Source organism: Ixodes scapularis, unplaced genomic scaffold (genome assembly GCF_016920785.2).
Source record: "Ixodes scapularis isolate PalLabHiFi unplaced genomic scaffold, ASM1692078v2 PGA_scaffold13__105_contigs__length_92229423, whole genome shotgun sequence".
Classification (NCBI taxonomy): domain Eukaryota; kingdom Metazoa; phylum Arthropoda; class Arachnida; order Ixodida; family Ixodidae; genus Ixodes; species Ixodes scapularis.
In genome coordinates, this window is record NW_024609839.1 from 30,253,277 (window position 1) to 30,275,547 (window position 22,271).

Sequence of the window (22,271 nt, forward strand, 5' to 3'; positions counted from 1 at the left end):
CCGCTAGCCCCCCACGTAAATACTCTTCCGGGGTCGCTGCCATTCTGACTATTGAATGAAAGTTGTTCTCAGTGGAGACACTAAAATGTTGTTGTTGTACTCAACGGAACGTCTCATATGCCAGCAAGGGACAACAGTTGCAACAGAAAGGTTGGTGCTGTAAACCCGAGATTGCAGCACTGCGAACACGTCGAACGCGGAAACAAAGAAGTGAGTGATATTTCCTTCGACTAGAACGACAGCACGGAAGTTAACAAGAAACAACGCAAGGCGATTCGATCACAAGTGACGTGGCTAGTGAACGACGCCGAGGCGTCGCTACAGTCCGCGCACCCCAACAGCGAGGACCTAGAGCTACTCATCGAACGACTGGTCGTAGCTCAGGGTCAACTTAACACCGTCGACGCCACCACACAGCCGCTCATTTCGGAGCAAGAGGGAGACCTCGAATTCACCCACGGGAGGACAAGATCGTGACCTACTTGACAAAGCTGAAGAGCCAGCTAAGATGCCGTACGGAACGCGGCAATACATCCAACGATGTATTGGGAGATGGAAGGTTATCGGAGACGACAGTGGTATAAAACAAAAACAACAACAAATTTTCAGAAGGCCCTGAGTCCTAGCGTAGCTTAGCAGACGAGCAGACGAACTGGCGCTGGTAAGCGCCGAAGGGAACGAAAGAGAGTGAAAATTAGCCAAGCAAGGCAAAGCAAAATACGCGATAATTCCAACGTCAAGTAAACAAAAACTAAAAAGAAAAGCAACAAATAAAACAGAACATAAAGAGAGACCACGCCGGCGTAGCCTTGCCTGGAACATAAAAAGAAAGTGGAATTTGAAAAATGGAAAGAGCAGCAGACGGTCGAACGGGTGACGGCTTTTATCGTAAAAGACGCAGAAGCCATTAGTCGTCCCGGCGCTAAAAATCGGAATTTGTGTACCGTATATAGCGTGACCGAAACTAGGTCATTTGCGCTACGACGAGCACGCGCGATAAGTGTGCTTTTCTCTGGCACACATTTTTCAGGCGCACATTCGAATTTTTCGAGAGCATACTGACATCGCAGTTAGCATACGCGGTTTGAAAATATATTTTGCCTCTTCATGCGGAGACAAGTTTAACGGGATTAGAGGCTCACCTATTCGACAAAACGGTTACAAGCAAGACATTAATAAGAAATAAAAATCGCATCAACAAAGCGAATTGATTGATAAGAACAGTAAAGTTGAAACGCAGCTATGTTGTGAAATGTTTGTACATTCCCCTTTCTAAAAAAAAAAACAAAAAAACAGTGCGAAGGTACATTCGTGTTTTGCTTGGTTTACATAAATTGTGACAGAGCTAGTGGTTTCTTCGGGAGAGCCCTGAAATTGCACCCAGATGCTCTAAGATATTTCCGACACAAAGAAAACGTCCTTCACTCATAAGGTTGCACTTATTTCTTAAAGGGTAACTGCAAAGAAAAAAAATATTTTTTTTTAAACAGCCTAATTGGGACAAGCATGTCAAAAAACAATTTTTCCGCGAGAAAAAAAATTGTTACAGCAATATTTATTGCGTGAGACTGATTTTAGTTTGCGGCTATTTCGCCCGTTTTAAATCGCGCGCCACGAAGTTGGGATTCCGTGAGGTTAATCCCAATCGGCTCTCATTGGCTAAGAGTTTGATTGACAGCTTAGATCTTGGTTGTTAAACCTTTGTTATTTTTTGCAATTTCCTTTTGAGCGGCATATTTTTACGTTTAAAGAATAACCCATGTGATGAGAGTTATTATTCTTTACAAAAGGTTTACAAGACGGGCACTTCCGTTTGGATTCATACCATAACAAAAGCTTCGCTATTCTTTCATGGCCGCCGAAGTCTCTGCTCCCGCCTGTCTCGCCTACCTCGACTAATCGCTTCGGCGAAGTGATCAGTGTTTCGTGCTGACCCAGGTGCTTGAGTGAGACTTCTTGAAGTGAAGTAGTGTGTGTTTAGCAGCTGTCGCAGGTGTTAGTGATAGGAAGCGACGCGGGGTTTTGGCTTTCATAGCGCGGTTCTTTCGTTTTCCTCTTTGCTTGCTTAGCGTGCTTTTTTTGTGTTTGTTTTGCTTGTTTGCGCGTGCAAATGCTGACTTTTCGGAGATGTCAGATGCGTGATCCCGACAGTGAGCCTTCCAGCTGCAGCCATGTCGCCCCGAAAGGAATGCTATTTGGCTGGAGGCAATCGGGCGTCCGCGTAGCGACAAACGTGTCCAGTTACGTTCTCGTCATATCGCTCCGGAGGCCATCGAGATTCGCACCGGGCGCACCTAACGTCCACAACTAGACACACAAAATAAAAAAGCACCATGTTCACTACGTAAAAAGTGGTCTCAGTTCATGCATCTGTAGACAGGTACGAAATCTTGCCCAAATTTATTCACACCACACGACGAGCGCAACACGTCGCTGTGCAAACGCAGTCCAACAACACGAAGCATAAAAACGGCAGATTTAGGAGAACAATTCGGAGTCCATTGTTCAATTAAAACGACGTAATTTATTTGAAAACGCCCGCAGCGTTTTACTCACGGTATGCGTCCGGAATCTTCCACATTTTGAAACAGAACGAAGGAAGATTTACTTTTAAAAACGCTCGCTGCGTCCTCTCGGGCAAGTTTTACCGGATCAGCTGACGACGACGGGACTGGACCTGTTGTACGTCAACCTCGCATAACACACATAGCACCGCGTTACACACACCACGAACGTTTCAGCTCTGTCGCATCGCCGTGTTGCACCACACAGAACGAGATCGCCGAAACCAACGCAGCGCTGTCGTGAACCTTGGCTTGTGGTTGCGCACTCATGGATTCTGTGACTCCCTTCGCTTTCAAAGCGCGCACGACGATTACGAGCGATACTTTCCGTCTTCCGGGAACATCACAGGGGCACTTCTCCGGTCACGTCTTCGCTGCATGTGCTCGCAAACCGCGTCAAACCAAAACAATTCCGCGGCCTGGCGTAGTTGCCAGATCTTGCCGGAAGTCGAGACGCTGCGTCGTTCAACTCCGCAACGCAAGGAGAGTGAGGGGCGGGGCGTACTCCTCTTCCGCGGGGGTCGAAAGAGCGGGAGTTTCAAATGTGGAGAGGTTCTGACTCTACTAAATTACGTCCTGTGGCGTAAATATTGATAAACAAAATAATTTTTTTCGCGGAACATTTGTTTTGTGACATGCTTGTCCCAATTAGGCTGTTTAAAAAAAAACTTTTTTTTCTTTGCAGTTACCCTTTAACATTCAAAGCAGCGAATATCCGTGATAATTTTTTTTTCATTGGTCACCTGGTACGGAAGTGGGCACAGGGGTTTCCCCAGGAATTGGAATTAGGGGGTTTAGGGGGGGGGGGGGGGGGGGGGGGGGCATTGATAATAGATGAGTCATTGCGAATTAAGGGGGTGCCTCCAGAAAAACAAGGGGGTGTACACAACCCCCCTCCCCCCCTTTCCCCCTAGGGGGTTTGTAAGGAAATCACTGGATAGGCAGAACCAATGCGTTGTGGAGAATTCGTCTGCTAGCGGAGACTATGAGGTCACCATAGGCGCTGCGATCACTTTTCGCCCGCGCTCCGCGGGAGGTGCCAGTTTTGGCTTGCGTGGCATTTTCTGTCATGGGTACAAGCAGGTATGAAACACACCCCCATATTGAGATCCTGCACCCTAAATATTCCTTAGCTACATATATCTTTTTTTAATGGACGGTTGGGGAGAATGAGAGGGCAGGAAGGTCTTTCAGTTGCCCATAAAAAGCAGCCCAAGCGGTTTGCTGGAAGCAGCGCCGTCTTGAAGCGCGAGGCAAAAATAGAAGAAAATGCTGCAAAGAATGGGCAGATTGAGCGTCCCATTCTGTAGAGGTATTGTTCAGCCGTAAATGGAAACATGACCCGTTATAATTTGAGCATGCATTTTTTTTTTTGCCAGATCAGAGCAGATGTCAGATCGAACTGCTTTGTTTCTTGTGCATAGTGTAAATAAATGTTGCTTTAACGTAACCAACGATGACTACCAGAAGTTTTTACATTAGCTCTCCGGCCACGAGCTCCTTGCCACGAACCTCTTTTCAAAACTTCTCTGGCCTAAAGCCCCTCGATGTGTTTGCCTCTGGCCTATTTCCTCGTCTTCGATCTTTGGTCATTGGTACACGCACAAAAGCAAATCTTGGAATTTAATTATACTATTAAAGGTCTTCTGTTGAGCAAAGTTACCCAGTATAAATATCTCTGAGTGCTTTTCAACTCCGATCTAAGCTGAAACTCCCATGTCGAGCATGTATTCCAAAAAAACATGAAAAAACTGTTGATGCTAGAAGAAACTTAGACTATGCAAGCCCAGAAGTGAAATTAATGGCTTTTAAGCACTTGGTTTGGTCGACGGTTGATTACGCCAATTAATGGCCTTTAAGCGCTTGGTTCAGCCGACGGTTGATTACCACAACAAATATTTTTATTTTAGAAAAACTTTAAGACAAAGCAGTTCGCTTTATACAAACTAGTTACAAATCAACCGACTCCGTCACCGCACTCCAGTCTCGAGGAAACTTGAACAGCGTTCAAACCAGGTTGGTGATAAACTGGATGAAACTATTTCCCAGATTCTGAAGGTATGTTATAAGTAGGGTTCCGCGTTTTCGGTTTTTATTTTTTTGAAATTCGGCATACTTTTTTCGGTGTTGATTTAAAAATTTAATTTCCGGTTTTTTTGTTTCGGTGTATATTTATTCTCAAAAGAGTTAACCGTTTTTTTTTTGGTTAATATAAAAGAAACATCATCGGACACCGGATCAGATGATCCTTGTAGCTGTGATATTTCTGATCACTCAAAGAATAATGACACATATACATACATGGGTCTTCATGACAACTTCCGTCAGGACACACTTCGGAATTGCGGAATTCGCGGGCATAATCTTCAGTGTGCTTCTTTTTTCTTCCCATTCTGACGACGTGACCGTCTGAGGTGATGACCGTACAAAAACCAACAAAATGGCAAAAAATAAATAAATAAATAAATCCATTGTATTTATGTTTTAACCACAGAGAAGTTTGAGGGAGGGTGTTAAGAAAGATATCAGCGGCTTTCCTCGATGTCCTCTAAAGTGCATCAAGCGAAAAACGTTATACTACCCCTCATCCGAACTTTTTTTGGGAAGCACCGGGCACTTGACACACTCAGCCCGGTCAGAGAAAGGACCCAGATGTCCTGCGAAGGCCAATCCAAGACCTCTTTTGTTGCATGTTGAGCCTTGGAAAAGGGATATCACGAAGACGTCACACAATGTCGAACCTTGCAAAGTCCCCTCTCTCTAACCCCCCTCTCCAACCCACACACTAAACTTTTTTACACCCCTTAGGGGTGTAAAGCACTTGTCCCAGGACGAGCACCCTTTGAGGGTGCAAACGAGCACCCCTGTACCAAAGCACCCTATAGGGGTGTGAAGTGTATAGGGTGCTAGGTGCAATGCACCCCAATCCAAGGGTGCTGATGCTGATTTTAATGGGTGCTCGAGGATGATTCATTCTAATCGAAATAGACTTTTGTAAAACAAAACTTATCTTATTTACACAGATGATCTCGTTACAGATGAGCACTTAGCCAAGCCGACACTTTGTACAGGCAGGCTGGCACTAAAAGTGGACTATTATCTAAAATTAGTTGATTAACTTTTTCAATTACTGGTTCGACAGCTGTTGCGAACTTGAAGACAATCACCTCCTTAAACCAGTCAATTTTTTATAAATCCTGAAATGAGCACATAGACCAAAAAAGAGAAAATATAATTTCACCAAAGGCAGCGGTAATGTAGCGGTCCAGAAAGTACTGTATCTCAAAACCCGTTCTGTGTGCAAGAATCTTTCTCAATCGTTTTTCTAAGGTTAGTGCTCATTTCACGAAAAATAAGCTGGTCTAAGGTGACTGCCCCATTTTCACAATATGTGCTGGTGTCATCAAACCAGTCACTAAAAAGCTAATCCATGGATTTTATGCAATAAGTCCACCTTTAGCTGTCATCTTGCCTCTATAAAGTGTCTGCCACGACCACTATAACTCAACTGTAAAAAGATAATTTGCATAAAACTGAAGTTTTATTTTACAAGAATCTGTTCCAATGAGAATGAATCACCCTGTATCTCAGCACCTGTCAAACTGGGTTCAGTATACCAGGTATGGCAACCAGAAAACCACGAAGTATGCAGACCAGATAAGTGATGAAATAAGGAGATGCAAAAGTACAGTGCCAGCATAGGACCTCGTTACAGAAACTGGATTCATTATTTGATATGTGTGCAATGCATCGGCACATATGCTACTTGAAGCAGCTGTGCCTAGATGCACTGTCCGATAATGAAGGCAAGATGTGCATGGCAGAAAAGGTAATATTTCAATGTGAAGCTTAACTTATGTGCAAACGGAAGTTACAGGAAAATCTTGCGTGATTTAAGTTTTAGTTCCCACAAAATTTGGAAGGAAAATAAAAAATATCACAGAATTTGTTCCATGGCTAAAGCTTCTGAATTTATTAATTGCTTGATGGTCTTAATACTCGTATACTAGAAAAGATCAGTGGGAGATATTCTCAAACATCATATTAAAGAAGGAGTCTGCCACCAATCTCATTGTGTCATTAAAAGCGTCCAATTGTCAAACTGCCAACACAGAAGTGTGATATGCATCACATGCATGATCAGCACCTGCTCATGCAAACTATGCAATGTGAGAAAGTGTATGGTACAAACATAAACAACAAGGAGCTTAGCTTGTTCAATCCCGATACTTGGTCCTTGCATCCCGCTCTGGCTCGTCGGTCATTTGCCTTGCATATGAGGTGGTTACGAGTTGTCATACTTGTTATGCCGTAGTACCGTTACACATTCGCCCAAGGCATGGCGAGTGGCATCAGCTGCATACAAACAGCATGTGATTAAGCTGCAAGTAAATAAAAATTGTTATAAAATGAGAAACAAATAACTGAAAGGAAAACTATATTAATAACTATTTATTGAGCTATTATGCGACCACAAAAAAATAATGAGGTATGTCCTCCACATACATATCAAAATACAATACTTAAGGCATTCTATCAAATATCACAGCATATATAGGCCTAGATGCTAGTAAAAATCGAGAAACAATTGGGGGGTTTGAGTCAATAAAAGCCAAATTAAATGAATACTCATTTATTGAACTATTATGTGAGCACAACAAAATAACCAGCTATGTCCTCCATACAAATAACCAAATATATTTTCTTTAAATATCACAGCATAGGCTTAAGATGCTAGAAAAAATAAGAAAAAAAACAAAAATCAATACAGATTACCTCAGTACATCACAATGGTTCTTGATAAAAATGACTATAACAGAAGAACAATCTAGATGCCTTCCGTTTCGAGTGTATACTTTTTGTTCCATTGCACATGCGATTTTCATTCAGGACCCTAAAGTTGCATAAAAATCAAGCTACACTTCTTTTAGTTTAGGACTTAAAACATTAAAACAAGCTACCATATTTTCCAGACTATAGTACACAATCCGTTGTATAATGCGCAAGGGTAAATTTCGGCTAAAAAGAAAAAGTATTTTCTTAGATAGTCTGCACTCGGTGTATAGTCCTCGGGGAAAACGGAAAACTTCAGGCTGGAGAACTCCACAAAAGGGATATCTGCGGATGAATGTCAGGGGGCTTTCTGTGATCCACTCGTCAGCCAATCGCAGAGCTCCTCAAGATTTAGCTTGACCTGAGTTGGTTGCTTGCAGGCTCCCAAGCAAACATGTCAGATGCAAGGTATCGAAAGCCTGGGAAACAGACTGACGGTAAGAGGTTGTCTTGATTACTTTATCCCAGCGTAAAATATCCAAAACACGGCAATCTGGCCTAACCAGTTTTGTAATAATGAACAATCTTGAAACAAAAATTGTAGAGTCCACACCTGTAGATAGACTGTACGGTGTAAAATATCAACTTTTAGACATGTATAGTTTGTGCACTATAGTCTGGAAAGTATGGTACATTTATTTTAGTTTAGAGTTAGAAAGTTAAAAGTTAAATGGGTGCTGGTACTGAAATTTGACTTCACAAAACAAGGCACCAGAAGCACACAGTGGGATGCTACAGACCCCAAAACACCACTCATGCAGCAGTATCTCAACTGGATGGGCATATTTTCGAAAAAGAGGAGAATACAGATGTCGCAAGCTTTGTTCAATCATGCTCATATTTTCCGAAAAGTACTGCCATCCATAAGAGATACCGTCATATGAGTTATGTTCTAGGGTTTGCAGCATCCCACCTAGTGCTCCTGCCTGGTTTCGTGCCATCCAAATCTCGGGTCAGCATCCCTTTGGTACTAGAACGGTTGTTTGTCGGCCTCATTGATTTTTTTGCTCTTGCAACCTTGTTCAGGAATTTCATCACAACTGGCCTCGGAGTAGTGCTGCTGAGGCCGACAAACAACCGTTTTTGAAGAGCAACTGTGTTTGCTGCCTTTTTCGAGTACTTATATTAAAAAGCCAGTAAGCCACCATGATGGCAGTGATGTCGTCCTCTGCATTCTTCACGGACAAAAACCGCTGTTCGACAGCGAGGTACAAAAAGTCAGCCCCCTCGGCGTCATTGCCAGAGTACACGACGCACGGCATTGCCGGGATGTCTTGCTCCTGTGTTAGCTAACAAAATCAATGCAATGTAAGGCAGGAACCATGCGTGATAGTCTTCTCTAAATCATCACAGTTAATATATTACTATCTACCAGCGAGCTAGTCCACTGTTATTTGCTATAGTCACTTGATCTATGTTAAATATGTAATACCCCCACCCCCTGCAGGCCTGATTACACTTGTACAGAATGCAACTTAGACAAGTGGCAGTAAATCATGCTTTCCCAGCACTGAAAAATATGCAAGATCGTCAGTGCAACAGGGACACCTGCATTATCTCTGCGATTAGTGAAATTTCGGCAATGCTAGCCAGAAGTCTGGTTCCACATAGAGACGTAAACGTTGCTTTGGCTTGCTCATTGCAAAAAAGCCAGAATCAGTCAACAGGAGCCCACATTCTCCTTGTGTGATCTCCTGATCTGCAATTACTTCACCTCCCATGTACATTTTGGGCCAAAATATTTTGCTTTAAATGGTTAGAAATCTTGTGGAAACTACTTTTGGCCATGATATTTCCAACCATCAGTGTGTCAGGAAAGACAGCCACTGGATCTTTTGTACCTTTCTAGAAGAGTGTGCCGTGCAGTGATTAGAAAGCTTGTTTGTCGAAGTTGTAGTCAAACATGTGAAGCAGTGCCATCAGCATCGTGTTGGCTCCCCTGAGACCATGCGACTTCTAAACATCACCTCCAACTGCATAACTTTGCTAAAATATGATCTAGATGAAGGCTAAACTAGGTACAAGCATGGAACATGGCTCTATATGTTGTGCAAGAAAGGTGCTAGTTTGTAATGTACTGCATGCTTGGCTGCCATTAAAAAAAAAGAAAATGGAAAACTTTATAAGATGGATACATTCACAATTGCATATGTGCCCCAATGTTGCCTAAACATTTGCTTAGAAAGATTGTGCGCAAGGGAGTTCATAAAAGCGCTAGGTTACATTTTGCAACCTATGCTAGAAAGGATAGTTGAGAGCTTACCTCCTCTCCAACAAACAGATGTGACAGTGCCATGATTTCCTTGCCATTGTAAACCACGATCATCGTAGCCGCAACTGCAAAGATGTCTGAAAAATAGTAGCACCGTTCCAGTATAAGGTTAGTAGAAATTCTCTACAGTTTTTATGCCCTTGGCGCCGTGGAGGGCTCGCCTTCCACGGCGCTTGCCTACATGATTTGCAAGGTCCATCGAAGTTGGAGCTTCGGGTACTAAAAGGAGTGTGGAGCTGGATGCAGTGCTGTACAAGCATACTTCTTGTAAGCGTCTAAAGCGTACTGGCGAAGACTCTTGGCTCCAGCCGATATCAGGGGCAGCAGAAGACGACCAAGACCACGCTAATGTTCGGAGCATGCCTACTTACAGCGCCCGGCGAGTCGAAGGCACAGATTGGCGAGCATTTGTTGCATTAGTCCCATAACCACCTGTTGCACAAAATTAAGGAGCTTCGTTCTAAGCAAAGTTTCCTGCGATCACACAGGTGTAATCGCAGCCACTGCACAGCTGTGACAACTGCTCAAGTGCGCCTTTACTGCTGAGAGCTACTGTGGTGCGCCCCCTGTTCCACCGCTTCATGGCGGGTGTGTTGATGATTTGATGTTTTCGTTGCTTAATGATTCCATACTTTATAATTATAACTTCAGATGTTCCTTGTTTATCTGCGATATTAAATAAGAAGTACCTTAATAAATAACTGGTGCAGCTCCCTGATTATAATATTCATTTTGCTTTAAAAAAGACATAGCGGGTCTGACCCATCGTAGTTGCTTCATGAGACATCGCCAATGCGTCGCAAGTCACGTGCATTCGGCATTATGTGACGCCACTGCAGCACAAGCTGGTTCTGCCTTGTTCAATTAAAACATAATGCACTAGTAACATAATTCTCTCCTTATTGCCTAGGTTGCCCAAACCACCAATACAGGGATTCTAAAGATTCTTTTTATCTGAAGAAGCTGAAATGGAAGGTCATAAATAGCGACAAAAAAAATGCTCCTTCATCGTCTTTTGCCCAGTACAAACTGACATGTCTAGCTAATTGCTTCAGGGAGCCCAACGACTTCACAACGCACAAAATGAAAGCAACTGCATGGCAACTCCATCGGTAGTGGATTATTCTGTCCGTCTTGTTTTTCTGTATTATAGTTCTGTCGTGTGTGCATTCAATTTTGTTATCCTCTGCCAGCATTCCTCCAGGGCAGTTTCTCAGCCGCTAATACATATTATAGCTTTTTGGATCCAATTAATTTGAAGGATATGAACTCCAGCTTTCCCAGTGGCACAGAGGCATTGCCAGCGCCTGTCCTACTCAAAAGATAACGAAAGCCCATCCCCTCTCGGCTTCCCCCCCCCCCTCCCCAAAGTCTTCCATTTTGCTGGGGCCTCTTCTCCCCCATCCCCCTCATACAGCATTTTGTCATGGGTGCCGCCGAATCAAGATTTTGGTTACGTGCCTGGCTTGCTCCCATTTTTTTGTTTGTTCTTTACTGTAGGATTTAACTGTAAGCACAGTGTTAATGCAGAGTAAAAAATAGCAGCATACTCTTGTTGGCTAGTGCTGATGATTGGACCAGTTGGTAGACAATTATAAAAATAAATTGTGAAGAATATGGGAACAGAGCATACGGACATGGCACAGCACTGTGTTCGTCTCCTCCTCCTTGTCTGTGCGACTCCCATTCTTTGTTTCTAATAATAATTCATTGTTAATGATTTTCTGTTTGGTATCATCTGTATGGGGGTTCACTGTAACCAGGGATGGGCAAAATACATGGAAATATGTATCGAAATACAAATACAAAATACTTCGTCAAAAATGTATTTAATTACAAATCTAATTACATTTCCAGAAAAGCATTTAAATACAATATACAAATACAACCAAATGTATTTGGTCTCCTCCAAATACTTTTCCAAATACATCCCTCAAAATTTGCGTCAGCGACTTCAGGGCACCTGCAACGGGTTTCTGGGTATCTCATTTTAATTTTGCATCGCACACTCTCGAGTTAGTGTGCGAGGCTCTAGTAACGTAATAGAAATATAATCACAAAAAAATGTAATCAGCTTCCATCGTAAACCGGAGACACGGAAAAATAAAAAAACGGACAAAACAACAACAAGTCTCAAACACAGCTTCTAGTTTATTTGAACACCTCCGCTCTTATATATACACAACAACCCTCCTCTCCAAAGGTCGACACACCTCCTCTCCACTCCATTAACGACATCTCAAACTGAACCAATGACATATGCTACCTCCCTTCCTTTCATACCAACCAAAAACTGACCCCTTTCCAATCCAAGAACCAGGCACTCAAACCCTGCTAACAATGAAAACACCCCCCCCCCCCCCCCACAAAAAAAAAAAAAAAAAAAAAAAAAAAAGATAGGTTTTTCGGAACCGACCAGCCACAACTGATAACAGGCCTATCGAACAGACACGGTGTTAGCAATCAACCACCCATCAAAAAAAAAATTAAAGACATAGGAAGCGTTTCAGTTCACTTCCGAAACCCAAGGGCGGTGTGCTGACACAATTGCCACGCTCCAAAATACATAAAGTCTCCCTCACAACTCTCCTACCATTTTCTTTCTCTTTATGCAATACCTGGGTATCCCCCCACTCAGGCTGACAGTGATTACAGTCTACAACATGTTTAGCTATTTCTGAATACTGCGCATTGTCTTTTACCGCCCTTTTATGTTCCAGCAACCTATCATTCAAACAGCGACCAGTTTGGCCTACATAAGACAATCCACACCGCAACGGAATGTCGTATACAACTCCTACTTGACAAGTTAAATCAGGGTTTTGGTGTTTCTTTAGGCAACCCTGACGACCACCCGAAAAGGGGGTTAAGCTTTCCAATTTATGTTGTGCCTTGAAAACTAAATTTACTCCGAACCTCTTGGCCACTGACTTCAAATTGTGAGATATTCCATGATAGTAAGGCACACAGACCACATTTTTCACAACCGGTTTTTCTACCGGAGCCGAACTGAACTTTTTTAACACCTTGAGCATAACGCTAGAAATCACATCCTGGTGATGGCCCGCTTCCACAAGACGCAACTTTTGCAACCCTATTGCCTCTCCAACGTGATGTACACATGACTTTTTACACGCGTTATCTACCACAGACGCGATTACACCCCTCTTGACTAACTTCGAGTGGCAGCTGTCAGCAGCCAACAAGGGTTTTGCCGATTCCTTACCAAACCTCCAACACAAGCCCTTTTGTGTGTGTAGTAGGAGGTCTAGATACTGAATCTTGCCCTGGAGAGTGCTTCCTTCCGTGAACGTCATATCGTGGCACTTTTCTATTATACACTTCTTAACCGTCCCTGCTAACCCTTCCTCAAAAGAACAGATCAAAATGTCGTCTACATAGCGACGAACTACAACAGCTCCACTCGGCAAAGACCGCACAAACGCGTCGACATAAACATCCATTTCAATTAAAAAAATCTCTGATAACACTGGCGCAATTGAAGACCCGATGCACACTCCCTCTTTTTGGATAAAAAGAGCACCTTCAAAGTCTATAACAGTGGACCCCAAATAAAACTCCAGGATGCTCATAAAGCTATCCACATCAATTCCAGAGGAAGACTGAAATTTTACTAGATGGTCATCACACCACCCCCTGACCCTCCTCAAAAGCTCCGACTTATTCATAGAATAATAAAGATCCTTGATGTCTAAAGTTATTACTTCGCAGCTTCTCCCGTGATGGGGATTCAGTATTTCTATTAATTGCTCAGAGTTTCTCAATGATAACGGGCTACCGACCTCCACTCCGGTTAGACACTTTTGTATAAAAACCGACAACACCCTCTGCCAAGCACCATTTTCGTTCACAACTACTCTCAACGGGAAGCCAGGCTTGTGGTCCTTCAACAAAAATTTCAGTCTTAAGGTAGCCTGCGAAACCTCCCCTAGCCTCTTTACCACCGTCTGAAAGTCACACTCCTTAAGTACAGCTACCACATTCCTTTTCGCTTTCTTGAGGTCCCCAACATACGGCTTAAAAAGTTTATCAACCGCTTCAGCTGCCTTTGCTCTAAACATGTCATTTCCTAGGACAGCAAACCTCCCTGATTTGTCCGTCTGAAGTAAAGTAAGCTCTTTCTGTTCTAGGTCCTTCTTTACATCCCTGAACATCTTACAGGATACCTTATCCCTCGAAAAAGTCTGATCCACTATCCTTGAGACCTTCCTTATTGATTCATCAATAAAAACTTTTTTCTTGTCCTGATCAGAAATTTTCTTCGTGATTTCAAGCACATCAGATACTATATCCACCTTAGATGGCTTCACGTTAACGGAGAACTTCGGTCCCTTCCCCAGACATGCTTCTGTCTTTTTATCTAGCTGCTTTCCCGACAAGTTGAAAGGCATTCCTTGGCGATTAATTCTAACATTCGTTGCCTCACATGCAGTTCGCTTTGACACGGAAATTATAGCTTTCCTTCTGCTCCCACTCCATAGCGCCTCCCCTTTTGACGACAACAATCGCAGCCAGGTTGAATACTCAATAGTATTGCCATAACTTTCCCCACGTGTTAATGTCCAAATAGTGTCACACACCTTCCAAGCTTGCTTGAGTTGGTCCTGTAGAGAGTTCCTGTAGGCCGTCAGAACTTTTTTCTTGGTCGTCCAATCACAAGTCAATGAAGAGAGGTAGGGCCATCTTGAGTCTTCGATGTACCTTTCTCTTGAGCAGAAGCCCAGAAAACACCAATCCGCCTCAAGCTCCGCCATCCGCTGTCCCAACTGTTGGGACAGCGGATGGCGGAGCTTGAGGCGGATTGGTGTTTTCTGGGCTTCTTGTGGGGGGGGGGGGGGGGGGGGGGGGTGTTTTCATTGTTAGCAGGGTTTGAGTGCCTGGTTCTTGGATTGGAAAGGGGTCAGTTTTTGGTTGGTATGAAAGGAAGGGAGGTAGCATGTGTCATTGGTTCAGTTTGAGATGTCGTTAATGGAGTGGAGAGGAGGTGTGTCGATCTTTGGAGAGGAGGGTTGTTGTGTATATATAAGAGCGGAGGTGTTCAAATAAACTAGAAGCTGTGTTTGAGACTTGTTGTTGTTTTGTCCGTTTTTTTATTTTTCCGTGTCTCCGGTTTACGATGGAAGTTCTTCACCAGCTCGCCTGTGCTTTTACCCTTTCTTCGGTAATCAGCTTGGACGTAATAGGTGAAAGAATTACAGAGCTTCAAGCAACTTTTTGTCGATCACATTTTGGAATGGACAAACAAAGAACTGAGACGACCAAGAGGCGCAGCACTAGCCAGTGAATTTTTTATTGTTGCAACTCTCACCAGTTAGGTAAATCTGGACGACCCGCGCATTTAGAATGTTCCAGGCAAAAATATGGAGGAAATCAGGCTGGAAAGCATCACAAGTTGTCACAGGCACTTATTTAGCCAGTCTTCCTGTGAATGTCGATTTCGTCACTATTCTTGCCCTGGACTAGCACCGTAATCACAAACCACCGTAATCACAATTGACTGGGAAAATCTTATTTTCCCAGTCAATTAAACTTTCTGAAATTCCGAGGGATTGGAAAACTGGAAACATAGACCCTGTGTTCAAATCTGGTGACCGCCACCTAATTACAAACTATCGGCCCATCTCCCTAACTAGCGTATCATCTAAGCTCATGGAACACATACTTTACTCCAATATAATCAATTATTTAGAAGATAACAACCTCCTTTTTAGTCACCAACATGGTTTTCGAAAAGTTTACTCCTGCGAAACCCAACTAACGGCGTTTCTTCATGACATTCACGTAGGTTTTAATACCAACATTCAGACTGACGCCATTTTTCTCGACTTTTCTAAAGCGCTTGATAGGGTCCCTCATCAACGTCTTAAAATAAAACTTAACGAACTTAAGATCCATCCCGCTATCGTAAATTGGATATCCGCATTCTTGACTAACCGCACCCAGTACACCACCATTAATAACTCTAAATCCCCCTCGTGCCCGGTAACTTCAGGCGTCCTTGAGGGTAGTGTACTCGGGCCCTTACTCTTTTTAATCTGCATCAATGATATTCATGAGCACATCTCGTCATCAGTTCGGTTATTTACAGACGACTGCGTAATTTACAGGCCCATTCTCTCACTCGACGATCACCATACCTTGCAAGCAGAAATTTTACTAGTTATTCAATGGTGCGATAAATGGCAGATGACTCTCAATTTCGACAAATGTAAATCCCTTTCGTTTTCTCGTCGTGCTCTTCAACCTTTTTCTTACCATTTTGACGCGTACCTCATCACTGTTTGCAGTTCATATACATATCTCGGTATTCATTTAACATCTGACCTTTCATGGACGTCTCACATCAGTAATATAGTAGCTAGCGCAAACCGTACCCTCGGTTTTTTGCGCCGAAACCTGAAACCCGCAACACCAGAGATAAGACAACTAGCATACTCAACTTTGGTTCGGCCTGAGCTTGAATTCGCTTCCTCTGTGTGGTGCCCTAGGCAATCTTACCTATCTAACAAACTTGAATCCATCCAAAACAGGGCTCTTCGTTTTATTTTTTCTGATTACTCACCATTCACGAGCATATCTGGATTGCGCGAAGCAGCTAAACTTCACATGCTTTCATTGAGGCGACGAGTGTCCCGTCTCTCTCTCCTTCACCGAATCTTTCACCATAACATGCCTCTTCGTGAATCACTGCTTTTACCCCCGTGGCAGATTTTCCCCCGCTTTGACCACTCATGCAAGTTGCGGCCCATTTTTTCGTCAAATACTTCATACAGTGATTCAACTTTACCTTTGGAAATAAACGATTGGAACATACTACCAAATGACATTGTTACCATAACTGACACACATAAATTTGCCGCCTCTGTAACCCCTTTCATCTCTGCTTTATCCGACTAGTTCCCTCTTGTATTGTGGTAAAATTGCGCGCGGGAGTGTTCGATTAAGAAAAAACAAACAAAAAAGAAACAAATGTACCACTCCCTTGTGTAATGCCCGTAAGGGCCTTCAAGGGTAATAAATGATGATGATGATGATGATGATGAAGGTCACTAAACGCTTGTGCTTGATTGAGAGACACTGCATTCGGTGCAGAACGTAGTTTTCTTCCTGCTCTGGACAGTGACAATAAATTTGAAGGATGTATTTTCGCCCACAAAATTGTATTTAATTACAATTGTATTTGAAATACCCACGTTTTAGTATTTAAATACACACCTCAAATGCATTACCCAATTTGTAATTAAATACAAATGCAAAATCCACAAAGTATTTGAAATACGTATTTCAAATAATTGTATTTGAAATACTACCCACCCCTGACTGTAACGACCCACCTGCCATTGCATTCACTTTGGGAGCAGCTCCCTCTTCCTTATGGTGCCATCGTAGAGGAAGTGCAGGGTGGGCGTCACTCTCACTCTTGTGGTGCAGTTCTCCAGGTTCCCATAGGTTGCAAGCTGCCAGCCAAACTGAGTCAGGCCTGCCAGCCCTGCGGGAAATGTCAATTCCACTCTTTTAGACGTAGACACCCACGTTTTGAGTGTACCTGAAAAAAGCTTTAACAGAGAGGAAACAAAATAATTAGCCCTTTTTGAATGCATCTTTTTCTTTTGCTCGGAACATACATAAAAGTCACAAGCTATTGTACATTCAGTGGTGCGGCTTAATTTACGATGAGCATTTTTTATATAACTTCAAGCATTTAGACAAAACATACAATATAATGGGTCGGACATAAATTGTTCCTGTGAACTATCCTATACATTTACACATTACCTGATATCATGAAAGCAACAGAGCAGGGAAGGCTGTACTGCATGAATTACACATGATTTCTAACCAGTTAAAAGTTGGTATTTATTTCATTTATTACTATTGGCTATCATTTTTTTACAGAAAGAATAACTGGGCGAGTCGGTACGTTGGTAGTTTTTCAACACCATCGAATATTCAGGACCTTTTTGCATTTTTTCATGCTTTTGCTTTTTGTAGCGGCTGTCGCTGCCCCGTAAAAACGCGACGTCCAAACTCACTTTATTTACATCGCACAATCGTAAACTTCGAAAGCGTGCCGCTTCGGCATACGCAAAGAGACCGCGCGTCTCTGCGGCACAGGCATAAGCATAGGCAAGAAATCATGCTGCTCGCTCTTGTAACGTTTTTTCTCGCTCCCGCTTTACGAAACGAATCGGTGGCGAGCGGCTGTTGAGATCACACGGCAGAACTAGCATGACCTGTGATTGCTTGAACTGCCGTCAGACTGCACTTGAACGCTCCGCAAAAGCGTCGTCGGACGAACGTCGTAGAACGGCGCCCAGAACGGCGCCCAGAACAACCTCTCGGCTCCGCCGCACACGAATCTCTCTCACCCTGCGGAGAAAGCCATAGGTTTTGAACAACGTACGCTCTTTTCAAATGACGAAATAACACCGGCCAGAAGCATCGTTAGAATCAAGCATAGCTTAGCAAGCCCATGGTACACGACAATTTGAAACAGCGACGCAGTTCTCAGGAACAGAAGTGCTCACCGGCGTTTGCAGCAGTGTTGATGGACTGTCCGCAACTTGCGTTGGTAACGCAGCGTCTCCCAGGTCTCAGTCATCGCTTGCTATGCTTGAACACGTTATTCGTAAGGAAGATATCTCAAATATCTGCGAAAACGGCTAAAACGTAAAAAGGAAGCGATCCGCGAAGCCTGCGGAGCCCAAAACGGTCACTGCCAACGGCAGCTGAGTGCAATTGCGATAGTCCTTGCGCAGTCTTCAAAAGGCTCTTCTTTTTTTTTTTAACGAAACTAAGCAAATAAGTATTATATTACTATTAATAGTGCCACTATAATGTTGTAGAAAGTTAACAAAAATTTAGTATATCTTAGGTTTTATCTAAACTTTAGGTTTTCTTTTTCAACACGAAACCGAAACTATAGCTCAGGCACGTTTCGTTTGTCGTATTCATTTCCGTGCGTGCGTGTGTGCGTGCATGCGCCCGTGTTCGTCTGCGCGTGTGGATACGTCCGCGTGGTTGTTTGTGCGTGCGTTTGCGTCTGCGTGCGTTTGTGCGTGTACATGCTTGCGTGCGCGCGTGTATGTGTGTGTGTGCGCGCGCAAGCATATCTGTTTATGCGTTCTATTGAACTACGCTAGCAAGAAGACCAATAGACCGATCTCACCAAGCGTTCCACGCATGCGTGACTCCGCCATAGCTGTAGTTCGTAGGAGGCAGACGCCAATTCACGAGATAGCTCATGCCGCCTCGTGCTCTGCTCGCTCTGTCTGCTCGCGCAGACCTCTAGCAGGGTTGTCGCGAGTGCAGAAAGACTACAGCTCCCACGATGCATGTCGGCAGCGGTGTCGTACTCAAACTAGCTGTGGGATCGGTCGATATGATGTCCCTGGGCACTGCAAAAAACAATAAATGATTTTATTTTTATTGTTATTATTGAACTATGCCAGCGTGAAGTCCAGTGGTTCTTCCTTAACTCTGCAGTAAATACTAGTTGATTGATTGATTGATTGAGCTTTATTTTTGCTGGTCGTAATTTGAAACAGATGCCAATCGGATTTTCGGAGTAACAAAATTTTGGTTGATTAGTAATAAATAAAAATAAAATGAATAAAAAAATATACTGTGGTTCATCAATTCATCTAATGTATGCTGAGCCCAGTTATATAAACTGAAGACGACATACAGATATCTATCGCTTCCTTCTTTTTCTAAATTATGCTGTTAAATATAAAGAACACCCTTGACCGAATAACTGAGCACCCTTCCAACACCCTTCCAACTCTTAGCACCCCTCACAATGAATCGGAAGGGTGCTCGCGCTCATACACCCTCGCGCTCGTCGTGAAGCACCCCATAAAGGGTGCTGTAGCACCCTTAAAGGGTGTAAAAAAGTTAAGTGTGCACCTCGATGCGGCCCTAAAAAACAATAATTTTTCGGTTAAAACAGATTTTTAGAAAACGGATTAGACATACTTTTACCTATTTTTATCGGTTTAAACCGAAAAGGCCGAACCTACAAACTGGCTTTTTTCGGTTAAAACCGATTTTCCGAAAATGTATTCGGCGTACTTTTATCGGTTTTTATCGGTTCAAACCGAAAACTCTAAAGCCTAGTTATAAGATATACATATTGAAATATATAACGATAACCAAGCCTATGCTGCAAATATCAAAACATAATTGCTATATCCAACCGTACTAGTGCTCGCCATTGTTTTATGTAATTCTTTTTTCGTTCGATGTATTGATGAATGGAACAAGCTACCGTCCTGTGTTGTTAATTCGAAAGATTTCGTGTCGTTCACCAAAGAACTCGATATTTTTTATGGCTCAAATCAATATCCTTATTGCGTTTTGTATTCAATTTTGTACCACTCCTGCCGTAGCCTAACGGCTGGCAGAAACAGTAAGTGAATAATAAACAAACAAACAATTTCCGCGCAAGGAAATTTAAATGGCGTACGTATTACCTTCTTTCGCGCTCACCTTTCAGCTCGCTGAACTTCAGGTCTTTGTTCTCTTTGCTTTTCTTTCTGCTCTTCACCTAATAGCTCGTAGTTTGTCGCAGTTTGAATCTATATCATTTCTGTTGATGGGCATTGTTGTTTGAAATGTAGATTTTTTAAAGAAAACTTTTATCACAGGTACGAGTTCTTCATCTAACGTGGTAGCGGTAATTGACTCGATCACGAGTTCAGTAAGTATTCCAGTTTGTGGCAGTCAAAGTATGAATCTTTTTTGCGCTGAATAAATTCATTACAAAAATTACAAGTGGCATGTTGCCACATTATGGTACTGCTCCGCTGATACGAAAGTTAGGTCTAGTGCGCTGCTGCTCTTTCCTTTCCGAAAAGTTGCGCTGCCGTCGTTTAAGATACATGGATTAAATCTTTCACTGACACCGATTAGAGCAGAACCTCGCTTGTCGCTATACCTGCACCCCCAAAGTTCATGGTGAGCGCTAAAATCGCTACACAATACATGATGGGAGGGAGTCGCCTCTAAAAGGACTTCTAGACAGCCAACATCTAATAGTACTTAAGGCTGAATATGTGCGGAAATGAATGTGAAGGTTTTTGTTATTATTTTCTTACAATCACGCACGCTAATTGGTTAGTTTCATTCGGAGAGACCTCATACTCGCTGGAGGTAAGGTCAACCCGGATATTCACGCGCGACTTCCACCGTTTGTCGTTTTTGGTCTACTAAACGATCGAATATCCAAATATCATATATTCGAGCTTCTGATGTTGCTAGCGGGGGGAAAGAGCGTTTATGCACGAGTTGTTTGAAGTCTGACATTTTTGAGTGAATACCATTTGATTTCCATTGAATGACAGTAGCCTGATTTGTATTCTGCCACTTTGTTCTCTTCGTTGGGTTGGCTCTCCGAATCTGCATGACCAGCGAAATAGCATGAATACAGGAAACACTTCTAAATACGCTTCTCAGTCCACATCGCAATTATCAGAATACAAATTTGAGCTCTTTTTGAGGCAGTGTTAAAGACGGGCTGCCCATACACTTGTCATCGAGAAACTCTAGTTTTTGAGCTTCCATTATCTCTTTATTCAGCGGGTCCCGACTTCTTCCTATTGCAAAACAATTTTCGAAATTTGCCATGCATCCACAATCCCTACAGCGTATGCCCAGGTGTCTTGACACGACTTTGTCGGTGTAATAAAGGTGCTCTCTTAAGCGATCGTTTAAACACCTACCGGTTCGTCCTACATGTTCTTTACCACATGAGAGTGGAATAGAATAAACCACCCTCTCAATGCAAGCAACAAAGCTCTTCTGGTGCTTTTTTGTACAACGAACATTACGGTGTGCTGCCACATTAGACAGTATTAATATAGCGTTGCTGGACCTTACGTACGCAACACTCAATAGTATAGCGTACACTAAAAATGAACTGCTCGGACCGAATTTAGTTGTGCGTTACCTTTTCGAGTGAACACCGCGCATGATCTTGGTTAAATTTGGTAGAGCCGTAGAATTTCGCGTGCTTATAGCGCAACCATGCTCCTGGAAAGAAATATTGAAAATGAAAACCTGTCCAATTGTTTTATTTCAAATTAAACCAAGCCACAGCTGCCTCGTCAAGCGCGCTTTTCTGCGGGGTACAGAGGCTACGAGTACGAGTGCGTAGCCAAATTCGATCACGGAGCCTCCGTCACTCGTCCCCTGGAAACGGCACCTTTTATCAATGCTATCGCGGAATGAAATTCATGATCTTGATGTCCGGTGCATAGCGAGAACTTCGGCGATTTCTTTTAGAGTCGTTCGTCCGTCGGCGATGAACTGTGGGAATAGGCTTAGCGTTGAGCAGATCGCAGCGTTGACGCACATTCCGAGCGGCGAACATTTTCACTGTGCGCTCATTCAGCTGCACGGCGATCTGATTCGACCGCGGTAGGTCCCAGAAAGAATCGCCGAGCTGAACACCACACAATTTCACGTAACACAGAACTTCGAAAGCACCACGTCGCCCTTGCTGCGCCAGTCGAGGCAACCGCCATCTTGAAGCTGGCGCTCTCGTTGGGTCCGAGATCTCTCGAGAACGTCCCGCAAGG